Raw genomic sequence first — 21,427 nt, forward strand, 5'->3', positions numbered from 1 at the left:
CATTTCACTGACCAGTTACAGCTTATAACATTATTTAATTAAAAGAATGGATATGTTTATTTGAGGTTTAATTCAGGAAAAAGCAAACACGCATAGGGAATACAGGTTTATGTAAAGCATGTGAAATATAAGCAGGAACAACATGTTACCTTAATGCTTTTACTCTCATTGTTCAGAAATCCATGATTATTTTTTGTCTCAAACATTGAGGTCATGAATACAGGGCTCCTTATGTACACATGTGTTAAGCAAGACTCAGAAGAGAAAGGGACTCTTCAGGAGAATCTAGACTCAAGGAAACCCATAAAGGCTCCTTCATATTCATGTCAGCCAGCTAGCTGCTCAATCATAATATAGCAAAAAGAACAACTGGTGGACAGAATCCAGAACAATATCATACATTCACCCCAGTACAGAGTTCTGGGCCTAAATCCATTGTTTCTTTGCCCACCATGCCATTCCAGTTTGGACCCAGCCATATGCAAATCAGTCTTGATCCTGCACCCAATGAGAACAGTCCAGCCCGAACTGCCAGGCCAGGTCCTCCCTGGACCGGAATCAAGCATCCTAGGACCGGTTTCGGGCTTTCAGCCCTCATCAACCAGGATAGCTTGATTCCAGTGGCATGGAGAGCACGGGACTATTGTCTGAGCATACCTGTCCCACTCGGGGTGACAAATGCAAAAAGAACAATTGATGGACAGAAGGCAGAACAATGTCATACATTCACCCCAGTTCAGAGATCTGGGCTTAAATCCATCGTTTTTTGCTCACCATGCCATTCCAGTTTGGACCGAGCCATATGCAAATCAGTCTTGATCCTGCGCCCAATGTGAACAGTCCAGCCCGAACTGCCAGGCCATATGTATTCAAGTGTCCTTTCATTCGGGAAGTGAACACAAAGCAGTACCCACTGAACATTGCACATAACATATTGCTCTTTGATATGCATGGTACATGTTCTTTGCAGCAGGCATATTACCACTCTGCACTACCTTAGATGAGTAAAACAGCCACTAGACAAAACATGCTCCCATCTCTCTCCAGCAGGTACATTGATCACCAAAGTTATCTTGGCACTTGTATTGTTGACCGAAACCTGCTGAATATACAAAGAACTTTGTAGTGTTTTTAAAACTCCTGCACTTGTACAAAACCGGTCCCCCCAAACTAAACTGGCCCCCTACCCTTCCAGTCGCCCTGGGAAACGCCTGCTCCTGCCCTTTCACTGCTCCAGTCCAGTCAGTACTCCTGCTCATGCTCGATCAACACTCCTGCTTCGTCAATTCCCCTGCCCCTTCCCTTCTCCTGGCCCCTCCCTTCTCCTGGCCTGTCACTTCTCCTGGCCCGTCACTTCTCCTGGCTCGTCATTTCTACTGGCTCGTCATTTCTACTGGCCTGTTCCCTTCTCCTGCCCTGTTCCCTTCTCCTGCCCTGTTCCCTTCTCCTGCCCTGTTCCCTTCTCCTGCCCTGTTCACCGCTCCTGCCCTGTTCACCGCTCCTGCCCTGTTCACCGCTCCTGCCCTGTTCACCGCTCCTGCCCTGTTCACCGCTCCTGCCCTGTTCACCGCTCCTGCCCTGTTCACCGCTCCTGCCCTGTTCACCGCTCCTGCCCTGTTCCCTGCTCCTGCCCCGTTCACCGCTTCTGTCCTTTCACCGCTTCTGTCCTTTCACCGCTCCTGTCCTTTCACCGCTCCTGTCCTTTCACCGCTCCTGTCCTTTCACCGCTCACGCCCGGTTACTGCTCTAGCTCATGCCCCGTCACTTCTCCTGCCCTGTCACTTCTCCTGTCCCATCTCCCCTCCTGCCCCATCACCTCTCCTGCCCCGTCACCTCTCCTGCCCCGTCACCTCTCCTGCCCGTCACCTCACCTGTCCCGTCACCTATCATGCCCAGTCATCTCTCCTGCCCCATCACTGCTCCTGCCTCGTCACTGCTCCTGCCTCGTTCACTGCCCCTGTCCTGTTGACCGCTCCTGCCCTGTTCACCGCTCCTGCCCTGTTCACCGCTCCTGCCCTGTTCACCGCTCCTGTCCTGTTCACCGCTCCTGTCCTGTTCACCGCTCCTGCCCTGTTCACCGCTCCTGCCCTGTTCACCGCTCCTGCCCTGTTCACCGCTCCTGCCCTGTTGACCGCTCCTGCCCTGTTCACCGCTCCTGCCCCGTTCACCGCTTCTGTCCTTTCACCGCTCCTGTCCTTTCACCGCTCCTGTCCTTTCACCGCTCACGCCCCCTTACTGCTCTAGCTCATGCCCCGTCACCTCTCCTGCCCCGTCACCTCTCCTGCCCCGTCACCTCCCCTGCCCCGTCACCTCCCCTGCCCCGTCACCTCTCCTGCCCCGTCACTGCTCCTGCCTCGTTTACTGCTCCTGCCTCATTCACTGCTCCTGCCTCGTTCACTGCTCCTGCCTCGTTCACTGCTCCTGCCTCGTTCACTGCTCCTGCCTCGTCCAATGCTCCTGCCCTGTTCAATGCTCCTGCCCCGTTCACTGCTCCTGCCCCTTTCACTGCTCCTGCCCCGTTCACTGCTCCTGCCCCGTTCACTGCTCCTGTCCTGTTCACTGCTCCTGCCCCGTTCACTGCCCCTTTCCTTTCACTGCTCCTGTTCTTTCACCGCTCACGCCCGGTTACTGCTCTAGCTCATGCCCCGTCACCTCCCCTGCCAAGTCACCTCCCCTGCCCCGTCACCTCCCCTGCCCCGTCACCTCCCCTGCCCCGTCACCTCCCCTGCCCCGTCACCTCCCCTGCCCCGTCACCTCCCCTGTCCCGTCGCCTCTCCTGTCCCGTCGCCTCTCCTGCCCCGTCACCGCTCCTGCCCCGTCACTGCTCCTGCCCCGTTCACTGCTCCTGCCCCGTTCACTGCTCCTGCCCCGTTCACTGCTCCTGCCCCGTTCACTGCTCCTGCCCCGTTCACTGCTCCTGCCCCGTTCACTGCTCCTGCCCCGTTCACTGCTCCTGCCCCGTTCACTACTCCTGCTCCTGTCCCGTTTCCTACTCCTGTCCCGTTCCCTGCTCCTGTCCAGTTCCCTGCTCCTGTCCAGTTCCCTGCTCCTGTCCAGTTCCCTGCTCCTGTCCTGTTCCCTGCTCCTGTCCTTTCACCGCTCATGCCCGGTTACTGCTCTAGCTTTTGTCCCGTCACCTCCCCTGCCCCGTCACCTCTCCTGCCCGTCACCTCTCCTGACCGGCACCTCTCCTGCCCCGTCACCTCTCCTGCCCCGTCACCTCTCCTGCCCCGTCCCGTCACCTCTCCTGCCCCGTCACCTCTCCTGCCCCGTCACCTCTCGTGCCCCGTCACCTCTCGTGCCCGTCACCTCCCCTGCCCCGTCGCCTCCCCTGCCCCCTCCCCTCCCCTGCCCCGTCACCTCCCCTGCCCCGTCACCTCCCCTGCCCAGTCACATCTCCTGCCCCGTCACCTCTCCTACCCCGTCACCTCTCCTACCCCGTCACCTCTCCTGCCCCGTCACCTCTCCTGCCCTGTCAATTCTCCTGCCCCGACACCTCTCCTGCCCTAGTACCTCTCCTTTCCTGTCGCCTCTTCTGTCCGGTCACTGTGGTCACTGCTCCTGCCCAGTTCACTTCACTCCGTGTACAACATTGACAAAGGTGTCAACTTCCCCACAGTACTCTGCTTGGGGAAAGCTCCTCTGTAATCACCAACTCCGATCTCAGGGGCACTTGATATGTTAAAGGCAGAGGGCGGGCGCATTCTCATTCTAAAGGGGCTAATCTGCCTCAATCGGAATGACAATGGCCTGCCCTCGGTCTGTGCGAGCTCAGGGGGGGCGGGGGCTGCTGCAGCCTCTGGAGTACAACAGAGAAGTGCGAGCAGCCCCTGGAAGCGGAAAGAAAAAAGTTATCATTTTAAAGTTGGACTATTCTTGCCGTCCCGGGACGCTTTTTTGAAAGCAAGAAGTAGGGGAACGGACTGAACAATTTTTTAGAAGTAGGGGCACGCTGTGCCCTTCCGTCCCTGCCCACTTCTATCACTGGAGTAGATGTGTTTCTTCCCATCCTTGCATCTATCCTTTGCTTGCAGCGCATTCACCAATTTAGAAGTGCTTGCGTCACTATGGCCTGACAGTTCTTTCACATAAAGCAAACACAAGGAGATGATGGACGGAGCGCTGAAACTTTTCATACACTCACCCCCAGTCACAGGTCCGGGTTGAATCCATCATCATTCTTTAGCTCACTTCACCACCCCAGTTCAGACACAGCTATATGCAAATCAGTCTTGACCCTGTGCCTCATGGGAACAGTCCAGCCCGAACTGCCAAGCCAGGTCTTCCCTGAACCGGAAGCAAGCATCCTGGGACCGGTTTCGGGGTAATACCCCTCATCAGCCAGGCTAGCTAGAATCCAGTGGCAAAGGGACCCATGCCTGGCCATACCCTGCCAACTCAGGGAGAACAAAGCAAACACACGGAGATGATGGGCATTTTCAGACACTTCTTTAGCTAAACTAGGGTGGTAAAGTGAGCTGATGAACAATGATGGATTCAACCCAGATCTGTGACTGGGGGTGAGTGTTTGAAAAGTTTCAGCGCTCCCTCCATCATCTCTTTGTATTTCCTTAGTTCCTTGATATATGCATACTGCCCAGCATACTGCCTCGGTAATCGATCTCATTGCCCCAGTCAGACCCATAAAAACTTATCGTTCAGCTCCTTCGGCCCCATGGTATTCGAGCGACCTCCGAGTGCTCAAATCGGAATGTAAACGTCTTGAGAGACGCTGGAGAACTACCTTTTCTCCTGACCGCAAAAGCCTTTATGAAGCCGCTCTGAAAAACTATAGGAGGAAGATCATTGAACACAAAAGAAAATTTCTAGAAGAAAAATAAACCGCTCCCAAGGGTCATCTAGGGAAATATTCGAGACAGTGAGATCTTTTACGGATCCCCTAGCCCTAAAACGACCCCCTGTGGTATCACAGACTCTCTGTGACAATCTCTCCATTTTCTTCGAGAATAAAAAAGCCACCATTTATGACTCCTTCCCCAGCAATACTCAGGCAATAAAAAGTTCCTCTCCTTCCCCTCTCATGGGTCCAGAGTCTCTGTTTTCTGACTTCGCAGAGATCACTTTGGAACAATCTCTTGCGGAACTTTTTAAAACTAAATCTGGCTCCCCACTAGACCCCCGGCCCGCTAAACAGTATAAGTCTTTAGCCCCCGTTCTCAACCCTTTCCTGAACAGGATCTGGAATGATTCCTTTAAACTGGGACTCTTCCCTGACACCTGGAAACAAGCACGACTAGTTCCTATAATTAAGAAGTCCAACGCTGACCCCAGTGAGCCCGCTAATTATAGACCAATCTCGCTGCTACCAGCCCCTGCTAAAGTACTCGAAAGACTCGCTCAACAACAATTAGCGAGTTTTCTTGAAACATCAGGTGCATTCCATGACTCTCAGCACGGCTTTAGGCCAGGATATAGTACAGAGTCGGCACTCATCGAGATGTCTGATGCTGTAAGATGGAGATTGGATGAGGGATCAAGAGCGGTGTTGGTGCTGTTGGATTTGTCAGCAGCATTCGACACCGTTTCCCACCCCCTCCTCCTTGAACGCCTGCATTCGAAGGGCATTCAGGGTACAGCGTTAGGATGGATATCATCTTTCCTGTCCAACCGTACCCAGGCGGTGTTCACCCCCCCTTTTACTTCAGAAAGTCGTCCGCTTCGGTGGGGAGTCCCTCAAGGCTCCTCGCTGAGTCCGCTCTTATTTAATGTATATTTTTCCCCTCTTTTTGATATCATTGCCCAAACTGGTATAAAAGTCACTTCCTATGCTGATAAGTATCCAGCTTTTGTTTTCATTTAATAGCATCACCCCCACTACTTTCGATCCCTTAAAAAACTGCCTACGAACAATTGCCCAGTGGATGGATAATAATTTCCTAAGGTTGAATGCAGGAAAAACTGAGGTCCTTTTTTTCCACCAGCCAACTCCACTCGACCCTAACATCTGGTGGCCTCTTGATTTAAGCGCCCCTCCATTCCCAAAAGACTCTGTGAAAAATCTAGGTGTAAGATGGGATTCCAACCTCACATTCGACCATCAAGTTCACACAGTCTCCGCTGCATGTCTAGCTAAGATCCGAATGATAAAAAAGTTCATTCATTTTCTGCCAAGTAATACTAGGAAGATCGTAGTACAGGCGCTAATCACTTCACACCTGGATTACGCCAATGGCCTGTATACTGGTCTGTCTGTGGGGCTCTGCCGTCGCCTCCAGACGGCTCAGAATGCTGCGGTGCGACTGGTTGGCGGTATCCCCCTACGTGAGCACATAGCTCCTCACCGTCGCGAACTTCACTGGCTACCGGTCCACAAAAGGGCAGAATTCAAAGCCCTGGTCCTGGCTCATCGAGCCTTGCGAGGCAAGGGCTCTGCCTATCTTTCCACGTGCCTGGTTCCTTATAACAACTCCAGGACTCTACGCTCCTCTTCAAAAAACCTCCTTACTGTCCCCAGATTTAGGAAAACCCATTCTGGTGGGAAATCTTTCCCAGTATTGACGGCGGCTCTCTGGAATAAACTACCTAATGCCATCCGGTTGATCAAGGATGAACAACCTTTCCGGAGAGCCCTAAAAACCTACCTGTTCTGTTGACTGTCATTCTTTTAACAACCATTCCATGCAGAATGAAGTTACACAGAAGCACCGGGACACCCCGTTGGGGTAGCTGTGCGCGATACCAAAATACACTAAATAAATAGCTATGGTGATGGCCATCTCTAGACTCTGGTCTTCAGTAGAAAGGAATCTTTCTTGAATCTTTTTATTAAGCGTTTTTTCAATCAATTGTTCATGGTAAATAATATCATCGTTGGATTCCCTATAATTGCAAGTGACCAGTCGCTGATGGAAAGCAGACACATAGTTATCAATCGATTCAACTTGTAGTTGAGCCCTCTGTAAGTATTTGAGGCTTTCTAACACTAAACCTTGTGGGAGAAAATAACCTGTCCAATGTTTTAATGACATAATGTTTACTGCTAACACTTCACCAGATGCGCCTTCCCAGTGTAGGTGCACTCTTACTTATTGTAAGGGTAATGTTTTTAAAATTGATTGCCCATATGGAATCTACATTGTGTATAAATAACACTTTCTTCTTTTTGTTAGTGAACGTTTCTCCATCTATGGCATCCAAGTATGCTTTAAACGCTTATTTTCATTGAACCCAACATAAGGGAGGTACACCTTGTGCAGACAAAAATGCAGGAGGCGCACTGATACTTTCCATTATACAGCCGGATATTGCTGACATACTGTGCTTAGGTTAGAGGTTACAAGTAAACAAAATGCAAGTTTGCTTTATACAAAACAATAGCCCAATCCGAGATGGCTTCGAATATTCTTAATGTGAGACCAATACAAAAGGGCTGACACCAAGTCCATTCTGCCAGACCCACGCGATGACGCTTTGTGATGACAAGGGCAGCCAACACTAATGACACTCAAACAAATATGACCGGATGACCCATGCCCGCAAGCAGTCAAGTCGCCCACAGTCAAAATGGCGAACGTGACAGCTGTGCGCTCCTGGAAGGTAGACATAATTGAAGCCCTACCTTTCCAATGACAGATGTTGGCTCTGGCTGGAGGTGGATGGCACTCTTGGATGCGTCGTTTGTTGGGGATACAGGCTCGGCCCGGAAGTGGCCGGCAGTGATAGATGCAGCGTGGCATCACGCTGGTTAGATCCTCGCTGTTCCAGTCTTTGCATAAACGGACGATGGCAGAATGATGGGACTGCAGCACCGCATTGCTGCAATCAGGTTCCACACCCCCTGCAGGCTGAATTGTTTTAGTTGACTTGATACAGAGAGAGCAGATGTGGAAAACTGTGGCTCGAGCCAGGTGATGTGGGACATAAACTCTCAGGAAGTTGTGGTGTTCCCTCTGTATAAGGCTCTCAACAGAAACAAAGAGAACTTGAGTGTCATGGGCATATTTGGTCTCAACCATAGGGAGGAACGTATGTAAGAGTATAGCTATCCTTCTGGATGCCAGTGTAAATCAAGAATGATAGACCCTGTTGTACCCATGTCTGCTCAAGAAAGAGCCGGCAGTACCTCATAGGTGGGTTTCCTGCAGCATCAGGATCGAGGGTTGATGGTGTTAGGGATGTTTTGGTACTGCTGTCCATTTAATACAGTCCATTTACATTCCAGGACATTAAGGAGAATCTCATCTAGGTGAGAATGCAGTGAGTTTTAAAGGGGAGCACCCTCATTGGGGGTTTCTATCTAAGTGAGTTGTTTGCAAAGGATTAGGTAATTCATCGTTAAGGAGTCGTGAGCATTGTGCGCATCGACCTAAGGACAATAAGTTAATTACAGAAAACCAACAATATGTCCAATTAACATCAGCCCCAAAAAACCCACACACTTTCCACCCTAGCATCATCTATTGCCCCAAACCCCTCTTTCAACAAAACACATGAGTAAAATTAGACCTACCACAACAGGCTTTAGAATTAGACCTCATCCATCACAGGATCATTCAATCCCTTCTATTGCTTTCCAAGTATTCTGCCGTACCAATTATGTCTTGACAGTCAGCCGACCAGATCTGTGTCTGAGGTATCTTCCCAGTGCTGATTTAGGGTCCCCTGGGTGGAATGTTCTGAGGGGAGTGCTTCCTCAACAGAGTGATCTGGACCCAGAGTTATTTAGCTTGAGGACCCCAGGGGAGTCACACAGTGCCCTCCACTATGACGGGTCCCAGCCTGCCGACTGGAGGACCGTCTTGGTTCAGTAGGATGTGCGTGGGGGGCTGCCCAGAGTGCCAAAGACAGCCTAGATTGGGCGTCTTCACCACCCATTCCCAGTTCACTTCAGGAGTATCAAAAAAATAAGATCAGTTCTGGAAGAAGACTTTACGACATGTTGGGAACATCAGCATGTAGCAGAGATTCATGGCTCACAGTTTTTGTTTCACCTCTAACTAATTTTGCTGCCTCTGTACCGTCTGCGTGTTGTCCAGGAAGATTTTAAATCAGGTTGAGCCGTTTTGGAACTCTCCGGTTGCTTATGCCACCTGGAGGATAATATCTCTATCTTTGTAGTTCAGTATGCATACATTTAGAGTTCGTTTGGTTGGGTGTGGGGTCGAACGAGGTTTGCTGTGTCAGGGAAAGACATGCTCTTTCAATTGCAAACCATTTGGAGAGGCAATCCATCTGGATCCAGGATGTGAGCCTGGACACGAGAAAGAATTCAGGGTCTCTGGCCTCCACGCCCTCTGGGAATCTCACAAAGTGCAGGTTATTGTGGTGGGGTCTGTTTTCGGCATTTTATGCTCGGTATCAAGTGTAGGGGTGGCAGAATCCAATTTAGATCTTTTATTAGTTCCCATCTTGTCCTCCAGGGTCGAGACCCTGCTCTCTGCCTCCGTCATCCTCAATGCCAACTTCCAAAGGTTGTGGCAAAGTAGAGAGACATCAACTCTTACTTCCCCTATTTTGGGTTTCCATTATTTCTTGGGAGGGCCGAATAGCCTTAGAATGGTTTATATATTGCCGGGCTCTGGCGATTGTTATGGGGCTGACGCATCCTTGGGGTCCCCGCACCACAAAAGGAGGGGACTGTCTATCCATCCATTTTGGAACAGGGTCCTTGGCATGTGGAGGTCAGAACCCGGAGCACAGTGCAGGCCCCCGTGGCGACAGTGTGAATGTAGTTCTGTAGACTGCCCTTTCTTTTGGTAGCCATACTGTTGGTGTGCCTACTATTCACAGGCATGAAAGATGTGTGAGAGGCATCATGAGCAATAAGAGACCAGGTGCTATGCCTCCAGTCCTTGACTCCAATCAGGAAGGCCCATGGCCCTCGCTCCGGCTGGCAACAGGCGAGTCCACAGCCGAGAGAGTCACAGCCCACCCAGGAGCTCTAGGGGTCCCCTGGTGGGCCCCAAACGTGGGGTCTAGGGCCTTGTATGTTGTTCTCCCACCTTACTTCCTGTGAGGGGCCATCAGCACAGGGGGTTGGTGGTAGTGTTTGGGGTGGTGGGCATTTTCACAGGGGCCAGGCCACCAAATTCCTGGCACAGGGAACAGATGGAACAGCTGCTCACCTGGACATCAGCGGGCCCTAGCATGGAATTCAAGACAGGTGCCCCTCCCTGTCTCGCTTGATCTTGGAGTACCAGGGGTAATGGGATCCTGAAAGGATAGTGTGGCATTGCTGCCCTCGGGGTGCAGAAGTTCACTCCCTCGCCCGGTACCCTGGGTTACTTTGGTAGGCTCCGCAGGTAGCGCCTGGCCCAAAGAGAGCCAGAGTGAGGCTATGCAGGAGGGATTGTGCAGCCCCTATCCCACCATTCACACTGGTCCAGGTATCAGCAGCCCACATACCCTTCCCTTCAAAGGGTGTTCACACCACAGGTCAGTGTGACAGGGGCTTCATGACAGCCTGCTCCACCACAGCGCAGTAGGCTGCACTGTGGCCAGGTTGCCAGAAGCGGTTCTCTCCAAGTGTCTGCAGGGCCACATTCGAGCCCCCAGGGTTGTACCAGGGATCCACCATGTATGGGAAATGCAAAGTGTGGCTTGGGCTGCAGGATGACCGTGGATATTGGAGAAAGTCACAGAGCACATTCAGAGTGCGAACACCATCTTTGCTCACTTGGCCATGCTCCCCTTCGAGCTAGAAGTTAGAGATCTACCTAAATAAACACTACCAGAACTGCAAAATAGACAGAATCCTCAGCCACACTAGCATTCTATCAGATGTCCCTTACTGTGCATTCTGTTTGCGTAACAACAAAGAATTTTCTGACCTGATACAGTCATGTGGAATGTCAGTTTCTGGAAACATACCCCTGGCTCAGTGGGCTGTTTTATGTAGATAATTTTGGCCACTTCTGCAGCCACAAAATTAAGTACTATTGTAAAGTCATTGGTGCTCTCTGGCACCTTTCCACCTCACTTCACGTCTACCTAATTAAACCACGCTTAAAGAAATCAGAGCTAGATCCATTCAATTCTACTAAATAGAAACCCATTGCAATGCTTCACATGAGAGCTGCTTGAGGGGCCAATCTCCAAGCAACTCTCTGACTTCCCCAAAGTCAAGGGTGTATTGACATTTGTTCAAGCTGAATTCTGTCCAGCAAATAGCAGTGAGTCAATGATTAGTTCCATCTGGAACAGCCTTACGTAAACAGCTGCCTAGATGGGGAGATAATTGGTAATCCTTTATGACTCGACTTGTCATCGGCTTTCAGCACCGCCACCCCCAATTCAGTAGTGCTCTTCAAAGATTTCTTCATCCCAGTCCCAGGCATCATCATGACTTTCTGCCTTTTCTGCTACAGCTATGCCAACAATACCCAAGCTAATTCAATTAGGGGCATAAGTAGGAAGGCGTTTGCAAATCGCAAACGGCATTTTGGTATGTAGGTGCCACATAGCTAAATAAGGAATCGCAATTTTGCGATTTCTTATTTTTCTCAAGCATTTAAGGAATCGTAATTTTGCGATTCCTTAAATGCTATGTAGGGGTGCCTTTTAAATTGCAATTTTGGCTTAAGGTATCGCAAAATACCACCTACTCCAAGTAGATGGTATTTTGCGATTTCCTGTCAAAATGCTTTTTTTTTTAATTCAAAGTGCCATGTGGCGCACAGACATGCCCTTAGGGCATATATGTGCGCCACATGTACTTACAGGCACATTCCAGGGGTGCAGCAGGTGTCCTTTGGACACCCTGGCACCCTTGGAATTGCGATTCTCAAATTGCAATTTTCTCATAGAAAATCGCAATTTGACAATGTATCCCCATTCATTCCTATGGGCCTCTTGGCCCATAGGAATGAATGGGACACTCATTCATTAATTGCGATTCGCAATTTGCTAATCACAATTAAGGAATTGCGAATTATTACCTACATTCCATTTTGCAATTCTCAAATAGCGATTCCTTAAAATCGCTATTTGAGAATTGCAAAATTTAAATTACCTACATATGCCCCTCAGTGTTAAATCTTTGTTCCCAGCCTGATTTCACTGCCTGATGGCAAGTGAGAACTGGTCGAATTCCAGCACAAATTATCTTCAATGCAGCACAAAATGAAAATCCTCACATGCAAGAATGAATTCATCAATCAATCAATCAATCAGGGATTTGTAGAGTGTGGGAAATCATCCGAGAAGGTCTCAAGGGGCTGGAGTGCTAACTGCTTCATGGTAATTTCATAATTCGAACAGCTAGGTATGGAGTCCTTTCCTGTTGCGGGGTCCAAAGGTGCAGGGGAGGGTTATTCCTGGCTTTGGGTGTCAGGTGTGAGAAGAAGCATACTCCACTGTTCCTTCAGTGGATCTGAGGGGTGTCTGTGATGAAGAGAGAAGCGAAACGTAGGTGTCTTGTCGGTTGGTGGAAGGTCATGCAATTTATGATGTATGCTGGTCCTTCATTGAGCAGAGCTTGGTATGCACATGGGTCAACATCTTGAACTGGAATCTCGTTTGGATCGTTAGCCAGTGTACCTTCTTGAGGTGTGGTGTGATATGGGTCTGTCTGGGGGAGGTCTAGGATGAATCTTGCCACTGAGTTTTGTTTTGTCTGTAGTCTCTTCAGAAAGCGTGTTGGGATTCCTACGTAGAGGGCGCTCCTGTAGTCGAGTCCTGCTGGTGACAAGGGTCTGCGTGACGGTCCTTCTGGTTTACACTGGGAGTCAATTGAAGACCTTGCTGGTCATGCATAGAGTGAGGAAGCAGGCGGGTGAGACTTCATTTACTCGTTTCATCATAGATAGCCTGCTGTTCAAGAAGATGCTGAAGTTGCAGGTGTGGTCTGTCATGGCAGGGGTGGGCATAGTTCAGCATTCCACCATGCACTGTTCCATGGCGATATGTTGTTCCCAAACATGAGGACTTTTGTCTTGTCCATGTTGAGCTTTAGCCAGTTGCCCTTCATCCAGTCAGGGACGTTAATCATACATCTTTGGAGTTGGCTCTGGTGGTGGAGGGGGCTTCTAAGAGCGAGAGGATGTACTGGGTATTGTCGGCGTAGGAGTTAATGTTGAGGCTGTGCGATCTGACGGTATTGGCCAGGCGGGTCATGTATGTATTAAAGAGGGGTGGGGCTGAGGGGCAATCCTTGTGGGATGCAGAAGATGATCTCCTTGGGTTTTTAGATGAACAGTGGGAGACAGATTCTCTGGATTCTTCTGGTGAGGTTTGAGGTCATCCATTTGAGGGCATCTGCCTGGATTCCAATGCAGTGGAGCCAGTTGAACAAAATGTGATGGGAGACAGTGGCGAAAGGCAGCTGACAGGTCCAGGAGGGTGAGTGCTGCCGTTTTGTTGCTGTCCAATAGGACCCTGATGTCGTCCGTGGCTACGATCAAGGCTGTCCCAGTGTTGTGGGTGGCTCAGAATCCAGATTGAGAGGGGTTTAGGTGGTTGTTGTGCTCCAGGTGTTCAGTGAGTTGGCAGTTGATTGCCTTATCAAGAACCTTCACTGGAACAAGGGATTATGGAGATGGGCCGGTAGTTCTTCGGTTCGCCTGGGTCGGCAGATGTTTTCTTCAGGAGTGGCCTCCCTTCAGCGTGTTTCCAGTCCTCAGGGAAGGAGGCGGAGGTGATGGAGGAGTTCAGGACTCTATTGAGCTCGTTGCCAACGTCTTGCTCCCGAGGTTGAAGATGCGGTGGGAACTCCAGTGTGCACAGAGTTCATGATGGAGATTATGGATTGAGTTGTGAGAGGGGCCCACTGGTTGAGAAGGTGTTTGAAGATTATGCTTGTGGGTATGAGCAGGCTGATGCTGTTGGTGGGGGAGCGTTGGGGTTTGAAGGATTACAGAGATGACAGATCTTTTCATGGAAGAAGTCTGGCAGAGTGTCACACGACTCTTGGGCGAGGGTGATTTTGTTCTCGGTGCGGGGTTTGAGAACTCCTTCAAGATGGCAAAGAGTTCCTTGCTGCAGTTTGTGCTGGCTTCCCTGCGGTCTGCTAGGGCACTCTGCCTTGTTTCTTTGAGGCGGTGGTGGTACTGGTTGAGTGCTGTCTTGAAGGTGGTATGGCCTACTGTCTCTTTTTGGTGCACCACTAACTTTCTAGTTGCCGGCAGTTGCATTTAGTGGACTTCAGCTCTGTGATGAACCAAATGGTTCTTCTGGCAGGTCCTTTGGATATGGCTGGCTTGGTAGGGGTGACTGTGTTGTATTCTGTAATGCAGTGAGAGAAGTTCTCCGCAGCCTGTTCTGGGCTTTATATTTTGTCTGGGAGATGGGATTTAAGAGCGCTGTTCCACTGATCTGAAATATTTTTCCAGTTTCTGTGCATGGAGCTGGGGGGCATGGAGCAGTGTTGGTAGGTCCTGAGATAGTGAAGTGGATGATGTAGTGGTCTGGTCTGGTGAGCTGTGAGACACAGTTGTATTTGACTCTGTCGCTGTATCAGCCATGGCAGTAGAATTTGGGCTGCACCAGCTACAGCCATGAAAGTTAAAAGCTTCTATGAGAAATTGGGTTACTGGTTGCAGGGAGGTGAAACCCTTCCTCAAGCAGCAACTGCAATCCCTGTCAGGATGAGGCACAGGCTGTTGTGCTCTTCATTGATCATTGACGTCATGAATTGTTGTCTATGAAGTAATGTTAATTTTTCTTAAATACATCTCTATATATCCCTTTTTGACAATATTACCAAACACTTGAAAACCAAAGCCCTCAAGGGTATATTTGGTTGCCCATTTCTTTATATAAGCTTTCTAAAAGTGGCATTTTCAAAATTGTAATTGAAAATCCAACCGTTCTATAAGAGAGGATTTTTCATTACAATTCTAAAGATACCAACATGAACTGGCTATCTGCCCCCATTTGGAAATTATAGCCTAGTAAATGTAAAAAGGTATCTCCAATGTGATCATATGGGAGAGGTAGACCTTGTAGTAGCGAAAAACGAACTTAAGACTTTTTCACACCCCGGACATGTAATACTTAAGTACATGTCCTACTTTTTAAATACACTGCACCCTGCCCGTTGGTCTTTCTGGGGCCTACCCTAGGGGTGACTTATATGTATTAAAAAAGAAGGTTTGAGCCTGACAAAAAGATTTTTGGACAGATTGAAATGGAAGTTTTAAACTGCGCACACAGGTTGCAATGGCAGACCTGAGACATGTTTGAAAAGGATATTTAAGTGAGTAGCTCCATCTGTGCTGCAGGCCCACTAGTAGCATTTACAGGCCTTGGGTACATGCAGTACCACTTTACTATGGGCTTACAAGTAAATTAAATATGCCAATTGGGTATAAGCCAATTCTACCATATTTTAAGGAGAGAGCACAAGCACTTTACCATGCTCTAGCAGTGGAAACGTGAGCAGAGGACTACAGCCAGCAAAAATAAAGTCAGCAAAACAGGAGGGTTGGAGTCAAAATGTTAGGGGGGAAACCACACGAAGGGTGCCAGGTCTAACAGCTTCAAAGTCATCAAGTACATAAACTTCCATTAAATGCACAGTTAAATCACATGGAAAAACAATGATGCCTTAATCAAGGATCCTCAGATTCCTCCTGCTGCAGATCCAAGCAACCACCGCCTTTGACTCCCAGCTACACTAAACCAATTGAATCTACTCAGACCCTCCTTGCTTGCTTCTTCTCAGGCTCCTTTGGATCCAGAAAACAACTCTAACCATGGGACCACATTATGCCATATCATATCCTTACAATTGCTGCACTGGCTCACAGTAGCTAGAACAATCTAATTTGATGCTTCATGTACCGAGCAACTGCAGAAGTCGGCTTGTTCTCCCAACCCCAAGTAAAGTTTTGATCGTGCCAACCAAATAGCAATGATTACTTGAAAATCTGCTCTATTTAATAACATACCAAGGTACTTCAAAAAGTACTTGTGTGGTGCTGCATTCTTGGTACAAACAGCAAAGCTTCCAATGAGCTCCAAATCTCAATGTGAAAATTTACAGATCACCCTGCATTCTGGATGATGCAAGGGTGTCTCTGTTACAGGAATTATTGTTTTTCTGCAGATAGGGATACCTTCTTGCACAAAGCAATACTCATGAGCAATTTCCTCTTTCTATGTGTCCTGCAGAATGCAGCATGTATAGAAAGCAGAAGTAACAAGGAGAAATAAAGATATTTCTCCTCATTACGCCTACATCAGGGGGTAGCCTTTTGGTACAATCCCAGGTTTACTCACCTTAGTAAACCTGAGATTGCATGGGTGGATGCATGGATATGCCCAAGCTCCAGCCATCAAACGCCTCTTCAATGCATAGTGAGTTGCCGTGTGTTAATTCGTATTTTTCTAAACCACGCAAAGTAGCTCTTTGCGTGGCTTAGTAAATGCCAAAAAGGGTTTTGCCCCAGGGCTGAACCATAATAGTGATGCAACCCTGCACAGTAGTGTGTTGTGCAGTGTCACGCTTTTCTCTTTCTCTCTGCTGCTGTTTGAAAAGGATTCACGTACAGAAATTTCACACTGTGTATAAGAGGCAACCCTGCACTGCACTGAAGTAGCTTTGCATACAGTTTGCAGGATGTAGTATGTTTCAGCATCTTGTGGGCATGCAATACTCACAATGTCTGGAATGCGTTTTATATGTTTTCAATTTGACAGCTTTGCCACCAGGGTGTCCAGCTCAACCCTGGATTTTACCAGGGTAGAGTCAGCTTTCACCCAGACCTCATCTGTGTTTCCAAATAATGATTAGGTGCATAATGTGAAATGATGTGAGTGGAGCATCTCTAATCGATTCACAACTCCATCATTGTCTGAGTATTCATAGGTAAGCATGGCCAAGACACACGCAGAGGAAGGTTGTTTCTAGAGTTCACACCAAAATTAGCACTGGGATCACATTCTAAATTCCACCCCACACCTTAAGGACAATAGCAGGAAGCATAGTGTCCACTCCTGGATAGTACTGTGTGGACAAGCTAATCCTTGTCTTCTTACTCTGCTTGCCATAAAGAATTCTTGGAACAATAGAGTTGTAGGAATTCCCCGGTAGAAGAATTACTGGTCCTATGTCAGTGACATCTCCACTGCATGCACAGATGACTGTGTGTACTCAGTGCTATACATATATTAGACCAATCACGAGCTACATTGGTTTATGATTCAATGTGTGACTAATTAAATAACCTAAACAGTAGGCAACAGTATACAAGAGCCTGGGACTTGTCTACTTCAAGTGGAAAAGGTTGCCACACAGCTTCCTAATTAACTATATTGGCTATCAATTCACCGCTGTGTTAGAAACATACACAGGGGCATATTTATCATGGTTTTGTGACACTGTTAGGCATGTCATCCTTAAGGTGGACTCCCCCCTACTTTTTGCCTAATTCCCTCCATTTATTTATGTATCTTATTGTTGGCCTTATGACTCTGAGCACTTTACCACAGCTGACCAGGGCTTAAGTGCATGTGCTTCTCCCCTACACATGGTAACATAGATGTACACCTGGATGGCATACTTAGTTTACCTGTAAGTGGTTTACCATATACCCTGGGCCTGTACTCTAAATACAAGTCACCAACACAAGTAGCCTTTCAAATCTGTCTCAGGCCAGCCACTGCAATTCTTGTGTGTGCAGTTTACTAGCACCTCAACTTGGCATATAAAACCACTTGCCAAGCCAAAACTCCCCTTTTATTACACATAAGTCACCCCTATGGTAGGCCCTAAATGGTGCTGTGTAGCCACGGGGCATTAAAGTTTTACATGTCCTGGCAGAGAAAAACATCTAAATTCATGTTTCACTGCTGTGAGACCTACTCCTCTTATAGGCTAGCATTGGGGATTCCTTAAACACTTTTTAAGTTGTAATTCCTGATCAGAAAGGAGTAGCTACATCATGTTTCATATCTTTGGAATGGTGGTGATACATCCTCTTTAGTGGTAAACTTACATTTTACATTACCAATTTTGAAATACCATCTTTGGAAAGTGGACATTTCTCTGCTCTTAACTTTGTTCTGTTCTGCCTGCCGTCTGTCTCTGAATAAATGCAAAAGGAACAATTGATGGACAGAATGCAGAACAATGTCATGCATTCACCCTAGCACAGAGATCTGGGCTTAAATCTATAGTATTTTTGTATGCCATTCCAGTTTGAACCCAGTCATATGCAAATCAGTCTTGACCCTGTGCCTCATGGGAACAGTCCAACCCGAACTGCCAGGCCAGGTCCTCCCTGGACTGGAAACAAGCATCCTGTGACTGGTTTGGGGCTTCACCCCTCATCAGCCAGGATAGCTTGACTCAAGTGGCATGGACAGCAGAGGCCCCAAGTCTGGGCATACCCGTCCCACTCAGGGTGACAAATGCAAAAAGAACAATTGATGGACAGAATGCAGAACAATGTCATACATTCACCCTAGTACAGAGATCTGGGTCTAAATTCTTTGTTTTTTTGCTCACTATGCCTTCCAGTTTGAGCCCAGCCATATGCAACTCCGTCTTGACCCTGTGCCTCATGGGTACAGTCCTGCCCATAGTGCCAGGCCAGGTCCTCCTTGTCCAATTGTTTCTTTTGCATATGTCTCTGAATACATGTCTTTGCGAAGGCTACACTTTGTGCATTCCTTCTAGATAGCCACAACCACAGGAAAAGATAGTTGTGGCAGAGGACTCATCTGCATTCTTATAACCTTCCTGGGCAGGACGAGGGAGAGGTGGCTCACACTTACATCTGAATAAGTTGTGTCCTGTCCTTCCGCAAAGAGCTGATTATCCCCTATGGATAGCCTTGCAGACAGAACTGAGTTGAAAGGGATCCTTGTGCCCTTCAGAGAACTCATTTGAAGCCACCTCCTATACCAGAGGCACCTTTGGGTATAAATACTAGGGCTCTGATCCTACCAAATCACTGCTGGACCTGGGAAGAACTCGGCTGGAGTAAAAACTGCTGTGCTGTAAAGATTGCCACTGTTGTTACTGGTTGTTCTGAGGATCCGCTGTTCTGCTTTGTTGAGCTGCCTTGCTATTTTCTATTTTTCAAAACGTATGAAGTCTTTTTCTGGTGTTTTTATTGAGTTACTGTAAGTTAAGTGCTGCACAAATACTTTACACATTGCCTCTTAAGTTAGGACTTACTGCTCAGTGCCAAGCTACCAAAGGTGAGCATAGGTTAATTTAGGGTGTGTATCTGACTTACCCCTACTACAGTGGTGGTCCCTACTTGGACAGGGTGCAAATCTCTTCCAACTAGCGACCCCATGTCTAACAGTCACACTTGTGCAATGCAAGGTATACAAGGGCGACACAAAACCTGGAATTACATTCACTCCTAGTTTTTTCCTCTTTCTATGTGTGCTGCATTCTGCAGCACACATAGAAAAGGGAAAAGGCCTCACAAAATTATTTTGTGCAGGAAGGTGTGCCTTTGTGCTCAAAAACAACACTGCCTACAACGCAGGCACCCTTTGCTGCCTGCTTTGGCACTAGGCAGTGAGCTAGAATGCGCCGTAGGTTAAATACGGTGCATTCCTGCTCTCTCCTTTTCACGCAGCGCAGAACAGTAAATTGGCGTGTTGTTTGAATTAGATAAATATGCCTCACATTGCACCCTGGATCTTTGATTTGTGAACGCCAGCTGAGATAAAGCACTCACAAAGGTTTGGCGAGTCTGTGCTCACTCCACGGAGCATGCGCAAACAGGTGTGTGCAAGAGTCAGGAAGTATATAAAGACACATGTGGATGCTTGCCAGGAGAAACAACTTTCAAACTTTCACAGCACAACGATCCTAGGTGATTGTTTGCCGGTTGCGATGAACTCCTTCCCCCACCCCCACACTGTTTTTACTGGTTTTACAGATTACCTCTTAGGCTACATGCTCTAGAAATAGGAAACAATAACGAGCAATTCCTTACCTTTTGCTGTATGTTTCTTTCAGAAAGTTCGGGCTGCCTTGATGCATTTGCCAAATGTTCGACGGAACTTGGAAAGCGAACAGTTAACATATTTTACAAGGAAGTAGCAGGATTGGGAACATTAACCCAACCAGGCACATTTTCTTTGCTTGTTTTCAGATACATTGGGCTGTTACTGTACCATGAAACATGAAAATTTTTATTTCTGCCTGCTTCCTTGTTGCGACCTTCTCACTTATTTGTTTTGGAAGATTGTGGTTACCAACTGATAAACATGGTCCAATCGTCGTCATCTTCATTTAAATGTTGACCTCGCACCATCAACTTCCTGAACTCTTTTGTGAGTGGAGAAAACGTTCCTGGTTCCTGCCAATTGGAAAGGGATGAACCCTGGGAAAGTGTCTCACCGAAAATTACGTAAAAGGAGTTCCCCTAAGAGCCACGCCTTCATTCCGACTAAACGGTGCTGGCCAGAAATGGTGAAAGAGTAACCTGAGTCAGCCATTAACTTGCTTATTTAATTATGGATTTCGTGCAGGTCGAAACATGAGCATCAAGAGGCGTAGACGGAAACAAACCTGTGGTGTATTTGAGGAAGTTCCCTGGCAAATAGTGTGCTGATATCCACACATAAGTGGTATTTTTTTACTCTCAAAACAAGCACATGGTTGCACGAATTTGTAATCTATTGCTTTAGTTCTCTGTTGATAGCAACAATATAAACATCATGACGTAGAGCGCCCCGGTTCCCCAGGTTCCTACACAAGTAGCTCATTCAAGCATGCTTTTTCTTTGCACTCTGAGAATGGGGTCCTGATTTTCCAATGGGATAAGCATGACTATAAGTGTTAGAAAGAAAAGACCCGGGATAGTTGCATTACTCAAGATTGGAAAACCTGAGCCCTCTGAGCAATACACAAACAGCAAATTTGCACAAATAATGAAATTATAAAATTGTCGATATGCTCTATCAAGTCTGTGATTCTGTCTATCATGATTTATATACACTGGGGGTAGCTGTTCCTAAAGTCTCAGGAAAGTAGCAACCAAACTATGGTTGGTAGAGGATTAGTAACAAGTGGTCAGTCTCAAAGAGGGTTTGGTTATAAATAGTGATTGGGAATCCCTCCTTTTGGATATATTGCCCTCACACATCCTTGCAAGTGTCATGCTTTATCATCGCGCATTGCTCCTCGAAGGGTGGTACTGCAGCCCCCCATGGGCCCCACAAGAGGGCTCTTTAGCGGAGATGTTTTAAGGAGACACCGCAGTTGTGCATGTGGGTGTGTGGTCCTAGGGAGGTAAGTGAGTGGGTGAATTAAAATTACCAAACTGTACCTAGCACCAATGTTTATTCGGGGGTACGAATGGTAAGGTTAAAAATAGTTGTGGATCCTGGAACTCCTCTCAGAAACAAATAAATAGGGCGGATGTGTAACTAGCCGCTGCTCTCAGAATCAGTGCAAGAGTGAATTAACCGCACAAAAATAGGTCAACATGTTTCGCGCTCTTTGATTCCGGCGCACTGCTAAGGTGGGGTAGGTCGTTTACCTGGGAGAGGCGAG

At 47.9% G+C, this 21,427-nt stretch overlaps 1 protein-coding gene across 2 annotated transcripts in view; it reads right to left on the reverse strand.

Moving 5' to 3' along the window:
- SYK (spleen associated tyrosine kinase) overlaps positions 1–20,260 on the reverse strand; it is a 275,583-nt gene extending 255,323 nt beyond the window's left edge. Inside the window, exon 1 of one of the 2 annotated variants that reach the window (XM_078675628.1) lies at positions 19,863–20,260. The gene's annotated coding sequence lies outside the window, so the exon portion shown is untranslated. The remainder of the gene's footprint in view (positions 1–19,862) is intronic. The other variant, XM_078675625.1, reaches the window with a different exon arrangement.
- Between the last annotated feature and the right edge of the window lie 1,167 nt (positions 20,261–21,427).

Source organism: Lissotriton helveticus, chromosome 2_1 (genome assembly GCF_964261635.1).
Source record: "Lissotriton helveticus chromosome 2_1, aLisHel1.1, whole genome shotgun sequence".
Classification (NCBI taxonomy): Eukaryota; Metazoa; Chordata; class Amphibia; order Caudata; family Salamandridae; genus Lissotriton; species Lissotriton helveticus.